This window comes from Schistocerca serialis, chromosome 5 (genome assembly GCF_023864345.2).
Source record: "Schistocerca serialis cubense isolate TAMUIC-IGC-003099 chromosome 5, iqSchSeri2.2, whole genome shotgun sequence".
Classification (NCBI taxonomy): domain Eukaryota; kingdom Metazoa; phylum Arthropoda; class Insecta; order Orthoptera; family Acrididae; genus Schistocerca; species Schistocerca serialis.
In genome coordinates this window covers 832,969,103-832,981,682 of record NC_064642.1, presented here as the reverse complement: position 1 = coordinate 832,981,682, position 12,580 = coordinate 832,969,103, and the positions used below count along the sequence as shown (strand labels likewise).

General features: G+C 47.1%; 1 protein-coding gene across 5 annotated transcripts in view; it reads right to left on the bottom strand.

Moving 5' to 3' along the window:
* The window catches only part of LOC126481546 (neurexin-1), a 2,075,559-nt gene that overhangs the window by 448,590 nt on the left and 1,614,389 nt on the right, over positions 1–12,580 (bottom strand). The gene's annotated exons all lie outside the window — the stretch shown is intronic.

Genomic DNA, 12,580 nt, shown 5'->3' with positions numbered 1-12,580 from the left:
AGTTCCCCGGTGGCACAACTGTGGCGACTTGGATCGTATTCATAAACACTGCGAGGGAAAGCAGGCTCGCTCCAGGTGTGGGGCTGAAGATCACACAAGAAAAACCTGCGGCAGAACTGGGATATGTATCCCATGCACGCGGAGACGTAAGAAAAGCTGTAACATCACAGGAAGAAACTGCTCTACCTACAGGATGCTAGAGCAAAGCCTCATTGCAAGAACTGATTACGGCTGAGGCCATAAGTCTATACAGGAAGCGTAAAACAGGCCGCGAGCGAAAAGCTGAGGAATGGGCCAGCAGATTCAGGAAATTCATACAAAGATTCACCAAGATACAAACTGAAAGAGTGAAAATGAAAGATGTACGTGTGCAAACGGAGCCTTGTGGTCAGACAGTTGCTCTCTCTCCCCCAAACCGGGGACTAAGGTCACTTGAAGATCCAGAACGACCGAAAGGGCACCCTGTGGTAGGAAGTCTCCTAATGATAAAGCAAAATGATACGATCAGTAAAGAAAGTGCAAGTTAACATTGTGAGCAGTTCGAGTTCATCTACAAATCCATCTAGCCAGAGAGGTATGGGCATAGATCCCAAAAGGATATACCCAAACCTAGAACATGCAATACAATTAGCGCGCCTAGAGGAGCCGGCTGTCCTCACCACGGCTCTGAGACATGTGATCCGTGTTGGTCATGAGTACGGTAGGGACGTCACCTTCTCGGTGATGGAAGCTGTGGACAGAATACAGCTAAAGACGATGACCTCCCCACCGACTTCGGAGCCCTGCGAGACTTAGTTAAAAAAGTTTTCGAAAGACGAAACGAAAAATTTGGTTTAGATGAATCGTATAATCAACCTGTCATCACAAATGGGAGACTATCGCATGACTGGAGAAGAAAGTAGCCACAATCATACATTAGAACATTTTTTCTTGAGAGCCATTTAAAAATAGGACAGATTAACTTACGTAACAGTAACCTAGTCATGCAGGGACTTCGAAGAGTGTTGGAGGAGAGGAGACTGGATGTGCTCTGTTTGCAGGAACCTTACTCCCAAGCTGGACGAATCCCCTTCGCAGCAGCCAACTGGCAGGTAATCCGCAGTGAAGTGGAACCGAGACCTGCAGTTATGATTACCAATAAAGTACTGAGAGCTACAGTCCTTGCACAGTTCTCTGACGACCACAGCAACGTCGTGGAATTACCGTCACCTGTTGAAGTCCTGTACATTATAAACATGTATTTCCAGTACGGTAGGGGAATTGATGAATCCCTAGACAAATTAACACAAGTGACCACGACGTTGAGGGGGGCGCAAGTGTATCGTCAAGGCTGATATAAATGCCAAGTCCCCCCTGTGGTTCAGCGGCATCCGAGACTGTCGAGGAGAAAAAGCCGAAGAGACCATCACTGCATTACAACTAATGGTCGCCAATAAGGGTGGCCACTCCCCTACTTATACAGAAGGTGCGGGTGAAGGCACGAATATTGATGTTACCTTGGTGACGCCTAATATCGTAACCAAGGTAACAGATCGGATGGTCTGGAATCAAGTTACAACTAGCGACCACAATCTCATTACAATTTCACTGGGAGACAGGGAGTGCCACTGGAACATGGGATGGGAGACACAGCTCAACTATAACAGGACTGATTGGAGAGAGAGTGTAACATACTGTGATTGCCAAAAGGTGGTGAGAATGTGAAGGAATGCACTGAGAAGCTGGTGAAAGCAGTCATCATGGTGGTGAAAGCAGCCGTACCAAACAGGAAGAGAGCCATTGCGGTTTCACCGTCTCCATGGTCAACCGAATTGGGACAGGTGCGCCAGCAGTCTGTAATGAGGGAGAAAAGGTACTACCAGCGAAGTGTCGTCTGGGAAGCAAAGCAACGTTGGCTGCAAGTTTTTTTTTTTTTTTTGGTCATCAGTCTACTGACTGGTTTGATGCGGCCCGCCACGAATTCCTTTCCTGTGCTAACCTCTTCATCTCAGAGTAGCACTTGCAACCTACGTCCTCAATTATTTGCTTGACGTATTCCAGTCTCTGCCTTCCTCTGCAGTTTTTGCCCTCTACAGCTCCCTCTAGTACCATGGAAGTCATTCCCTCATGTCTTAGCAGATGTCCTATTATCCTGTCCCTTCTCCTTATCAGTGTTTTCCACATATTCCTTTTCTCTCCGATTCTGCGTAGAACCTCTTCATTCCTTACCTTATCAGTCCACCTAATTTTCAACATTCGTCTATAGCACCACATCTCAAATGCTTCAATTCTCTTCTGTTCAGGTTTTCCCACAGTCCATGTTTCACTACCATACAATGCTGTACTCCAGACGTACATCCTCAGAAATTTCTTCCTCAAATTAAGGACGGTATTTGATATTAGTAGACTTCTCTTGGCCAGAAATGCCTTTCTTGCCATAGCGAGTCTGCTTTTGATGTCCTCCTTGCTCCGTCCGTCATTGGTTATTTTACTGCCTAGGTAGCAGAATTCCTTAACGTCATTGACTTCGTGACCATCAATCCTGATGTTAAGTTTCTCGCTGTTCTCATTTCTACTACTTCTCATTACCTTTGTCTTTCTCCGATTTACTCTCAAACCATACTGTGTACTCATTAGACTGTTCATTCCGTTCAGCAGATCATTTAATTCTTCTTCACTTTCACTCAGGATAGCAATGTCATCAGCGAATCGTATCATTGATATCCTTTCACCTTGTATTTTAATTCCACTCAACCTTTCTTTTATTTCCATCATTGCTTCCTCGATGTACAGATTGATGAGTAGGGGCGAAAGGCTACAGCCTTGTCTTACACCTTTCTTAATACGAGCACTTCGTTCTTGATCATCCACTCTTATTATTCCCTCTTGGTTGTTGTACATATTGTATATGACCCGTCTCTCTCTATAGCTTACCCCTACTTTTTTCAGAATCTCACAATTTTATATTGTCGAACGCTTTTTCCAGGTCGACAAATCCTATGAAAGTGTCTTGATTTTTCTTTAGCCTTGCTTCCATTATTAGCCGTAACGTCAGAATTGCCTCTCTCGTCCCTTTACTTTTCCTAAAGCCAAACTGATCTTCACCTAGCGCATTCTCAATTTTCTTTTCCATTCTTATGTATATTATTCTTGTAAGCAGCTTCGATGCATGAGCTGTTAAGCTGATTGTGCGATAATTCTCGCACTTGTGAGCTCTTGCCGTCTTCGGAATTGTGTGGATGATGCTTTTCCGAAAGTCAGATGGTATATCGCCAGACTCATATATTCTACACACCAACGTGAATAGTCGTTTTGTTGCCACTTCCCCCAATGATTTTAGAAATTCTGATGGAATGTTATCTATCCCTTCTGCCTTATTTGACCGTAAGTCCTCCAAAGCTCTTTTAAATTCCGATTCTAATACTGGATCCCCTATCTCTTCTAAATCGACTCCTGTTTCTTCTTCTATCACATCAGACAAATCTTCACCCTCATAGTTGCTTTCAATGAATTCTTTCCACCTATCTGCTCTCTCCTCTGCATTTAACAGTGGAATTTCCGTTGCACTCTTAATGTTACCACCGTTGCTTTTAATGTCACCAAAGACTGTTTTGACTTTCCCGTATGCTGAGTCTGTCCTTCCGACAATCATATCTTTTTCGATGTCTTCACATTTTTCCTGCAGCCATTTCGACTTAGCTTCCCTGCACTTCGTATTTATTTCATTCCTCAGCGACTTGTATTTCTGTATTCCTGATTTTCCCGGAACATGTTTGTACTTCCTCCTTTCATCAATCAACTGAAGTATTTCTTCTGTTACCCATGGTTTCTTTGCAGCTACCTTCTTTGTACCTATGTTTTCCTTCCCAACTTCTGTGATGGCCCTTTTTAGAGATGTCCATTCCTCTTCAACTGTACTGCCTACTGCGCTATTCCTTATTGCTGTATCTATAGCGTTAGAGAACTTCAAACGTATCTCGTCATTCCTTAGTACTTCCGTATCCCACTTCTTTGCGTATTGATTCTTCCTGTCTAATGTCTTGAACTTCAGCCTACTGTTCATCACTACTATATTGTGATCTGAGTCTATATCTGCTCCTGGGTACGCCTTACAATCCAGTATCTGATTTCGGAATCTCTGTCTGACCATGATGTAATCTAATTGAAATCTTCCCGTATCTCCCGGCCTTTTCCAAGTATACCTCCTCCTCTTGTGATTCTTGAACAGGGTATTCGCTATTACTAGCTGAAACGTGTTACAGAACTCAATTAGTCTTTCTCCTCTTTCATTCCTAGTCCCAAGCCCATATTCTCCTGTAACCTTTTCTTCTACTCCTTCCCCTACAGCTGCATTCCAGTCGCCCATGACTGTTAGATTTTCGTTCCCCTTTACATACTGCATTAACCTTTCAATATCCTCATACACTTTCTCTATCTGTTCATCTTCAGCCTGCGACGTCGGCATGTATACCTGAACTATCGTTGTCGGTGTTGGTCTGCTGTCGATTCTGATTAGAACAACCGAGTCACCGAACTGTTCACAGTAACACGCCCTCTGCCCTACCTTCCTATTCATAACGAATGGAAGATGACGCTGAAGTGCAACAGCGAATTAGAGCAGAAGACCCACATGACTATAGGAACAATAGTATGGTATATCCCTTCTCAGAAGAGGAGGTGACTGCCCAGATAAAGGCCCTAAAGAAGGGCAGAGCTCCTGGCCCAGACGACATCACAGCGGAGGCGTGCAATTCCTGGCCCCCCCTAGCTGGTGGCCCCTCTCACTAAGTTATACAATGAGTGCTGGAGGCTCAGGAAATCCCACCCCCCCTCCTCCATTTTTGGAAGAAAGCCAACGTAGTGACAATCAAGGAAGGTACAGACAAAGATCATAAGGAAGCAAGATCGTACAGGCCCATGGCCCATTTGTTTACTGGACCTGCTGGGTAACATTATTGAGAGGTTGCTGGCAGACAGACTGGCAGCACACTGCGTGCTGTGTGGGGTGAGTGACAGGCAGTTCGGTTTTCGGTCGGGAAGATCGGCGTCTGACGCCATCGCCCTGGCCGCGGAGGTGTGTGACTCAGCCCCACACAAATACGTTGTCGGCATCATGGTGGATATCAGGGGCGCCTTTGACAACCTGTGGTGGCCTTCGCTCTTCTCCCGTCTGGGGGGAAGGAGTGTCCAGGGCCGCTATACGGCTGTCTTAGGAGCTATCGTCGCCTAGCGGGAGAATCAGTAAAAATATTGCAAAGGGGTGTCCACAGGGCTCTGTCCTGGGGCCACTCTTTTGGGACATTAGCATCGAGCCCCTCTTGGATAACTTGCAGAACAGCGACGATGTGCTAGAGGGCATAGCCTACGCAGACGACCTCCTCCTGCTTGTTGGCGGTCGTAGCCGCGAAGATTTGGAACCAAAAATCGCAAGGGCCATATCTATCCTGACTACATGGTGCCATACTACCAAAATGAAAATTTCATCAAGCATGTCCACATAGTAAAGGGACAACATGTGAGGAACCTGAAAGTAAGAATAGACGGCTCACACTTAGGTGTAGTCGTCGATGAGAGGTGGAACTATACATCACATATTGACACTGTGACGCAAAGATCTCTAGAAACTCTCAATAATTTAATTGGGCTTGGCCATAAACGATTCCACCTGCCACCACAATTAATCAAACTTTACCATAATAGTATTCTGACATCAATTTTGGGATACAGGTCAGGAGTCTGGGCACACAGGCTTACGAGGGTCATGCCTTCCGTGGCCGTAAGAAGCGTGCAGCGAAATATGCTCCTACGTTCTCTAGGAGCATATGGGACTACTCCAGGGGGAGCATTACCAGTATTAATGGGACTTTGTCCTCTTGATATAAAGATTAGGGAACAGGCGGCGTGGTACTGGGTAAAAAAGGAGAAAAGGGACAAAATAATCGAACTAATGGGGATTCACGTGGGGAAGAAATCAGAAATTAAACGAAGGGAGGAGGAGCTATGGCACAGTGGGACAACGTTGAAACAGGTCGTAGAACATGCGAACAGCTACAACACTTTAAGCCACCAAGAGGACTGCTGCCCTTCCTTACTGGACATGGACCCTGCCCGGCGCACCTACGCCGGTGTGGGGAGCGGGCTACACCAACCTGTGAGTGTTGCGGGGCCACATCAGGCACTCCAGACCATGTGGTGCACGACAGGCACTTCTTCGACGATGGAGCGGCACAATTAAGACAAGAGCTACCAAATGACGACACTTACCTCCTGCTCAGGCAAGAGGACCATTTCCAAATCTTTAATAAACTTGCCAATGAAATATCAAGCAAAGTTATAAAAGAATTCCTAAGGAACAACCGGTAATAGATCATACCTGATTTAGACTCCGTACACCCGTCCTGTTTCGCCGAGGCGTGGACTTGGCCAGCCGCTTCGCGGCTCGGATCCGCCACGTGTAGGATTAAGGGAGAGGCTGCACCTCCTGACTGCTTCACTCACCGGACATGACTGTAGGATTTAGTACGAGGTTAGTCGTAGGATAAGACAGGATATTTCCATTAGCATAGTACTGCAGCGATCGACTATTCTGGGCCATCCCGGTGCCAGGGGTACGCCCACTGGGATTAGCTCGGTGGGCACGGCCAACAATGCAGGTTATAAACGCTGGCACACCTGTAACGCTGCAGGTAGAGTAGAGTAGAGTAGCAGTAAGTAGTAGACCAGTAAAACACAGGTAACCCAAAGACATAGCAAGTAATGCCCGTAGTGGAAACAGGAACAACATTACATGCCTAGATCTTAGATAAGCTGCAGTAATTGTAATTCTAATACAAGTATAAATTAGGACCCACTAATGTATTAGTTGGTAGGTTATCATGTATCACGTATTTGAAGAATAAAGATTTTTTTAACAAGGAAAAAAGCGAACTGTGACTCGATTTGAGCCCATTACGAACTGCGCATGGCGGCAAGTGGCGCGGAAGAGGATGGCCTATTTTCCCTACACAGACCTTTACACGTAACTGGCAACACAGGGATCACAGACGAGCTGCAAGCCACTTTCCCTGGAGGCAGCCGCTTCAAGCAGGTCACCCCCAGCAACGAGACGCCAGGGCCTTCTCGACTTCTCGCTGCCTGGCCCTTGCCAAATCCGCTGTTCTGCACCGACCCTGTCTCTAGTTCTCCACAGTGGTTGACGGACACAAACATTTGCTCAGCGTATCTGTGTTACGTCCTGGTGATAACTCTGAACTTGATGACGTTATTATCGAGTGTCACTGGTTACATCTTGTGATGGGCCGTGAGGTTTCGCAGCTTCCAGTATCAGCTCCCTCTACTTCTCGGATTTTCTTGTGGGATTCAGTTTTTGCCTGATACACGGATCCGGCAATTTTAGTTGTGATTATATCTGATGCTCAATGAGTACTGTGAACATAGACGTGTTTGTTTATTCACAGTAGGTCACACCAACAACGAACATTTATTAACAGAGTGTGGATAATGATCATTACTATTGTAGAGTACTAAACTTTACGTGAAATAAACAGAAAGGAATGTGGTTAACACGAACTCAAACTACAATAGATTCCAAAAACCAAACAGGAATAAGAAACCAACACAACAAGTAGGATTAAAGGTAAACATAGGCTCAAAGAGGATGCGTAGACTACAACGAAACACGTACAAAACAATGCAGACTAACTGACTCTACATCCATCATAAAATATCAACTCGAAAACATTTAACGGGTCTAGATTATTGAAGCTGGACAGGGCAGCGAATCAACAACACTACAATGTCCCTTCCAATACTTTGGGGAGGACGCTAGGAAACATTAGAAGCCGTACTATATTCGTCACATTGTCATTTAAAACAGCGTGCAGATGCGGCAGATGCACAAGTCAGAAAATAAGAGGTACACAATTACAGTATGACGTATTTATTGGTTTTCTTACCGTCTTTCTCTATTACAAACATGCGTCCTTCCATGTGCTTCTATTAGTTTGCAATTTTAGATTACTTTGCTCCTTGAAATTACGTGTTCCTCTGCCATAGATAGTAACTGCCAGTATGTAAAGGTGTGAAGCATATTGACAATTTACATTTGCATACTGTATTCAGTTAGCCGAATGAACTCTGAGCTACCTATGTTTTCATTTCAAAGCCGACACGATCGTTATTTTCAATTGACAAACATTCGCAATTCCACGAGTGATTACAAAAGTTCAGTGGCTTCTTTTAAAACCGCTAACTACGTGTCGTTTAGGTCTCACCTCAATGGGGTCATTATATTGAGCTCGTCCTTACTCTGGCGAGGCCGAGCGGTTCTAGGCGCTACAGTCTGGAACCGCGAGACCGCTACGGTCGCAGGTTCGAATCCTGCCTCGGGCATGGATGTATGTGATGTCCTTAGGTTAGTTAGGTTTAAGTAGTTCTAAGTTCTAGGGGACTGATGACCTCAGAAGTGAAGTGCCATAGTTTTCAGAGCCATTTTTTACTCTGGCGAAGAATCCCTCGGCTTTGTTTCCTGACACTGCTGGAGACGGTCAGCGGCTGGTAATGTTTCAGGCAGCTATTCTCCGCAACTGACCACTGATGCCTGGTTCCAGCAGGTGTGAGCGCTTCATAATGGACACTATTTGTTGTTAAATAAACAGGGGAATAAAGTGATATTTCCTGGAAGGTGTGATGAAACTGTTCTGCTCTCGAAACAAATAAATGATTGTCATCAGGGTACTGAAAGTGGTTTAGATGACATCCATTGTAGTGTATTCACATCATTAGAGATGAATAAATTATGTGGATCACGTATCAGTAGTGAATGTGAAAAGGCATAGGTTGAAACAGATAAACTTTCAAACGCAAAAGCAGGTCGAGTTATAATAAACAACAAAAAAATGGCTCTGAGCACTATGGGACTTAACATCTATGGTCATCAGTCCCCTAGAACTTAGAACTACTTAAACCTAACCAACCTAAGGACATCACACAACACCCAGCCATCACGAGGCAGAGAAAATCCCTGACCCCGCCGGGAATCGAACCCGGGAACCCGGGCGTGGGAAGCGAGAACGTTACCGCACGACCACGAGCTGCGGACAATAAACAACATTATTAATACTACACTCTACGTATACGACTATTATAACAAGAATAATAACGCTTCAATCTAGTAATCTTGTTGCTAACACAAATCGAAGACTCAGACAAAAGTGCCCCCTGTCACCGAAATTTTTTAGGACAGATATACATGAAGCCGTCACAAGATAGCAGGCAAAAGTAAGACAAGTTTTCACAGTAATCTGTTTGCAGATGATTAACTTGTAATCCCAAAGATGAAGGCTGAAGTTGAAGGAACACTTTACACCGTAATACTTGGCCACCGAGCGTTCAGGGCAACAGGGCTCCACTTAATCTGTAGCTGGACATGAGAGACTTCCGAAAAGTCACAAGCTAAGTGTTGGCTTCGCTCGGAAAGGACTGTCACGTTTAAACACTGACCGGCAGCAGAGGACCACCACGCGACTAAGGGCACGAGCGAGGCATAGGTCTTCCAGTTAGAAACGAGTGGATTTATTGTTGGGTATGGGGACAAACACTGAACGCGATTCCGACCTGTGTGTACAGCAAAATCTGACAAGGAATCAACTGGGAAGCCCACAGACAATGCTGTGAGGTGCCACGGAAAGGAGCCGGAATGAGAATAAGGCGGGCGTTCCCACGTTACAAGCGGGTTGCCGTCTGGGGACTCTCTGACTGACCTCGTACGACGACTGGGAGGGGCGTTACGCAGTGTTGATCGTTCATTGGGTGATGTTAAAAATCGGGCCTACGAATCACACAAAGATGATATGACAGAAAATTCAGCAGCCCGAAGTCCAGAGCGGGAGATTAGGAACGAATGTAGTGAGCAGGGTGACCCTGGGAAGAGAGGAGATTGGCAGGAGACAGTCAGCGAGACAGAAGAGACGAGGCAGGCAGCGAGCTATCGACGAGTGAGAGGAGCGCCCGTAGATGCCAGAGTAGAATCATTCTGGAGACAGGTCAGTCTTTTATCCCGACAGCACATTACCACACACTGATTTCACACTCATCTTTCCATTTACTGTCGTGTACCGGTACTTAATATAGTTTGTCAATGTTTTCGTCAAACATGCTATCCCATCGACTCAATCAAAACAACCTCATTTGAGAGTAATATTCGGGAAGTACGGCGCCGATGAGAGATAGACGGGAGGCGGCGGGGGTGGTCCGGCTGCAGTCATCGCATTCTGTGTAGGCCTACTTGTCGCTTTGCTCCCTCTACATTCACGAGTAATTTCAGTAACAAGGATGTTTCTTGCGGGAAATTTAATGTGCAGCGTTCTTTGTTAAGAACATGTGTATGTTTTGAGTTGTAGGGATGCGAGCGGGCATCTTAACACAAGGGAAAGAGAAAGGTCGCCGCTTTGCAGTGCGCACTGGCGCCGAACTCGACTCGTCAGACTTCCGAGGTAGGTAACGGGACACGTCGACGCACGTGTCACGCTACTGCTGCACATTACGGGCCGGTGGTGTGAGGAGCGGCGTCGGTGGCTGCCCTGCTGGAGGCGCGGCCTGCACCTGTGTCCGCAGCCTCAGCCTGCCACTGCAGGGCCCGTCGGCCTGGTTAGCGCGAGCCGCGCCGCCTGGACACAGGTCTACTACATCTGTCCACGGCCCGGTCTCCACGGTACCGTGTCCAGCACAGTGGTAGTCGCCCAGCTCACCACCATCGCGAGAGCTCAGTGCCAGTACGAATAGGCAGGCTAGCGAAGAAAAAAGATGACGGAACGTTAACTAGCTTGATTAGGCTCAAATATCTAAAGCTAGAAAAAGATGCGATGTAATTCACAGCGGAAAATAAGTAGTACTCAACGAGAAAAAAATGATTCAAATGGCTCTGAGCACTATGGGGCTTAGCTTCTGAGGTCATCAGTCCCCTAGAACTTAGAACTACTTAAACCTAAATAACCTAAGGACATCAAACACATCCGTGCCCGAGGCAGGATTCGAACCTGCGACCGTAGCGGTCGCGCGGTTCCAGACTGTAGCGCCTAGAACCGCTCGGCCACTCCGGCCGGCTATCTGATTGATCCCTTTTTATTGTTATATCCAATTCGTTCATACCTTGAGGACGTTCCCACTTGCTACCTCCAAGCAGCTCTGTAGGCCGTGCACGCACTACCACATGCTGCCTGCGCAGCCTCGTCACGTGACAAAAACAGAGCCGCCACTGGCGGCTGGTTCAGGTGCTGCACTGTGTGAGGGCGGGCACTACCCGGCAGCACAAGAAAACGGTCTGAAAGCTTCCTCTCCGTTTCGAGTGTTGACATCAGACCACGCAGTAGTTCTCTCGAGCTGGCACGGTTTACTGTCTGTCGTTCAGCATTAGACCTTTGTCATCGCGAAATGCTGTCGTCCTCAGCTTTCACGCAGGAGCTTTTGGGCGTCTTTGCTTTGGGTGAAGACGGTTGTTACTACACGATGCTCTGTGCCACATGAGGGGTTACTTTGCTTCTAACGAAGACTCCTCTTTCGAAAATGCCTGAAGTGTGATTTCAACAATTACGAAAGTCCGTGCCCGTGTTTCTCTGCCGGTTGCCGTGATACCCGAGGAGCTCAATCTTTGCTTTATGGACGACTGCAGATGATGAACTCTGACTAATGCTCTTTGACATCGTGTGCAGTATCACCAGATCTGGCACGACGCTCACGACGAATTATTTCATCAGCTGCCTCACTGCTTCTGCCCGTTAGAAGTGGATGGGCTGCGCGAGTGCACGTCCCCAGTTTTAAACCGATTCGGCCACTCTTTCCATTTCTTCACTAAGAGAGCTATCACCATATAGAATTTGCGTCGTGCGAATAACCGGCGCTGTTTTAGTGCTCGTATACTCCGTTTCTTGCTTGGCGCATTCTGAAGACGCGATGCCCGTTATAAAATGCTGTGAAGCCACTACGAACCGGGCTGTTGACGACGAAGACAGCTAACGCAAGAGGACAACAGTACGGCTAAGGCACGTTGTCATTCAGCGCTGTCAGCTTACACCGATCAGCATTCTGGGCACCGACCTAACACCGACACAAACCTGTCCAGGTGATGTCTGCGTCAGCTGGCGGGCAATGACAGCTACTCATACACGCGCTCGGCGCATGTAGGAGCAGCGAGCGTGATGTTCGTGTGTAGAATGGGAAAGGCGCGGGAGCAGGCAGGTTGTTACGGCCAGGAGGCTCGGCAACATTTGTCGGGTGCTAGGAGTTTTGTGGCGAGCGTCTTCAACTACGGGCGAAACCGAGGTGAAACCACGCCTAGACGTCATGAGGCTGGACGGCCATCCCTCATTACAGATTTCGGTAGTCGTAGGCTGGGAAGAGTGATAAAACAGGACAGGCAGCCAACTGTGGCGGAACTCACTTTAGACTTTAATCCTGGGCAGACTGCAAGTGTGCCTGAGCACACAGTGAGTACACCGAACACTCCTAACGATGGGCCTCCGCAAGCGACGCCCCGTGCAACGGGCCAGTGTTGACACCACGGCGTCCGCAGCTACGGCTCAAGTGGGTGCGTGACCGTCGGCAC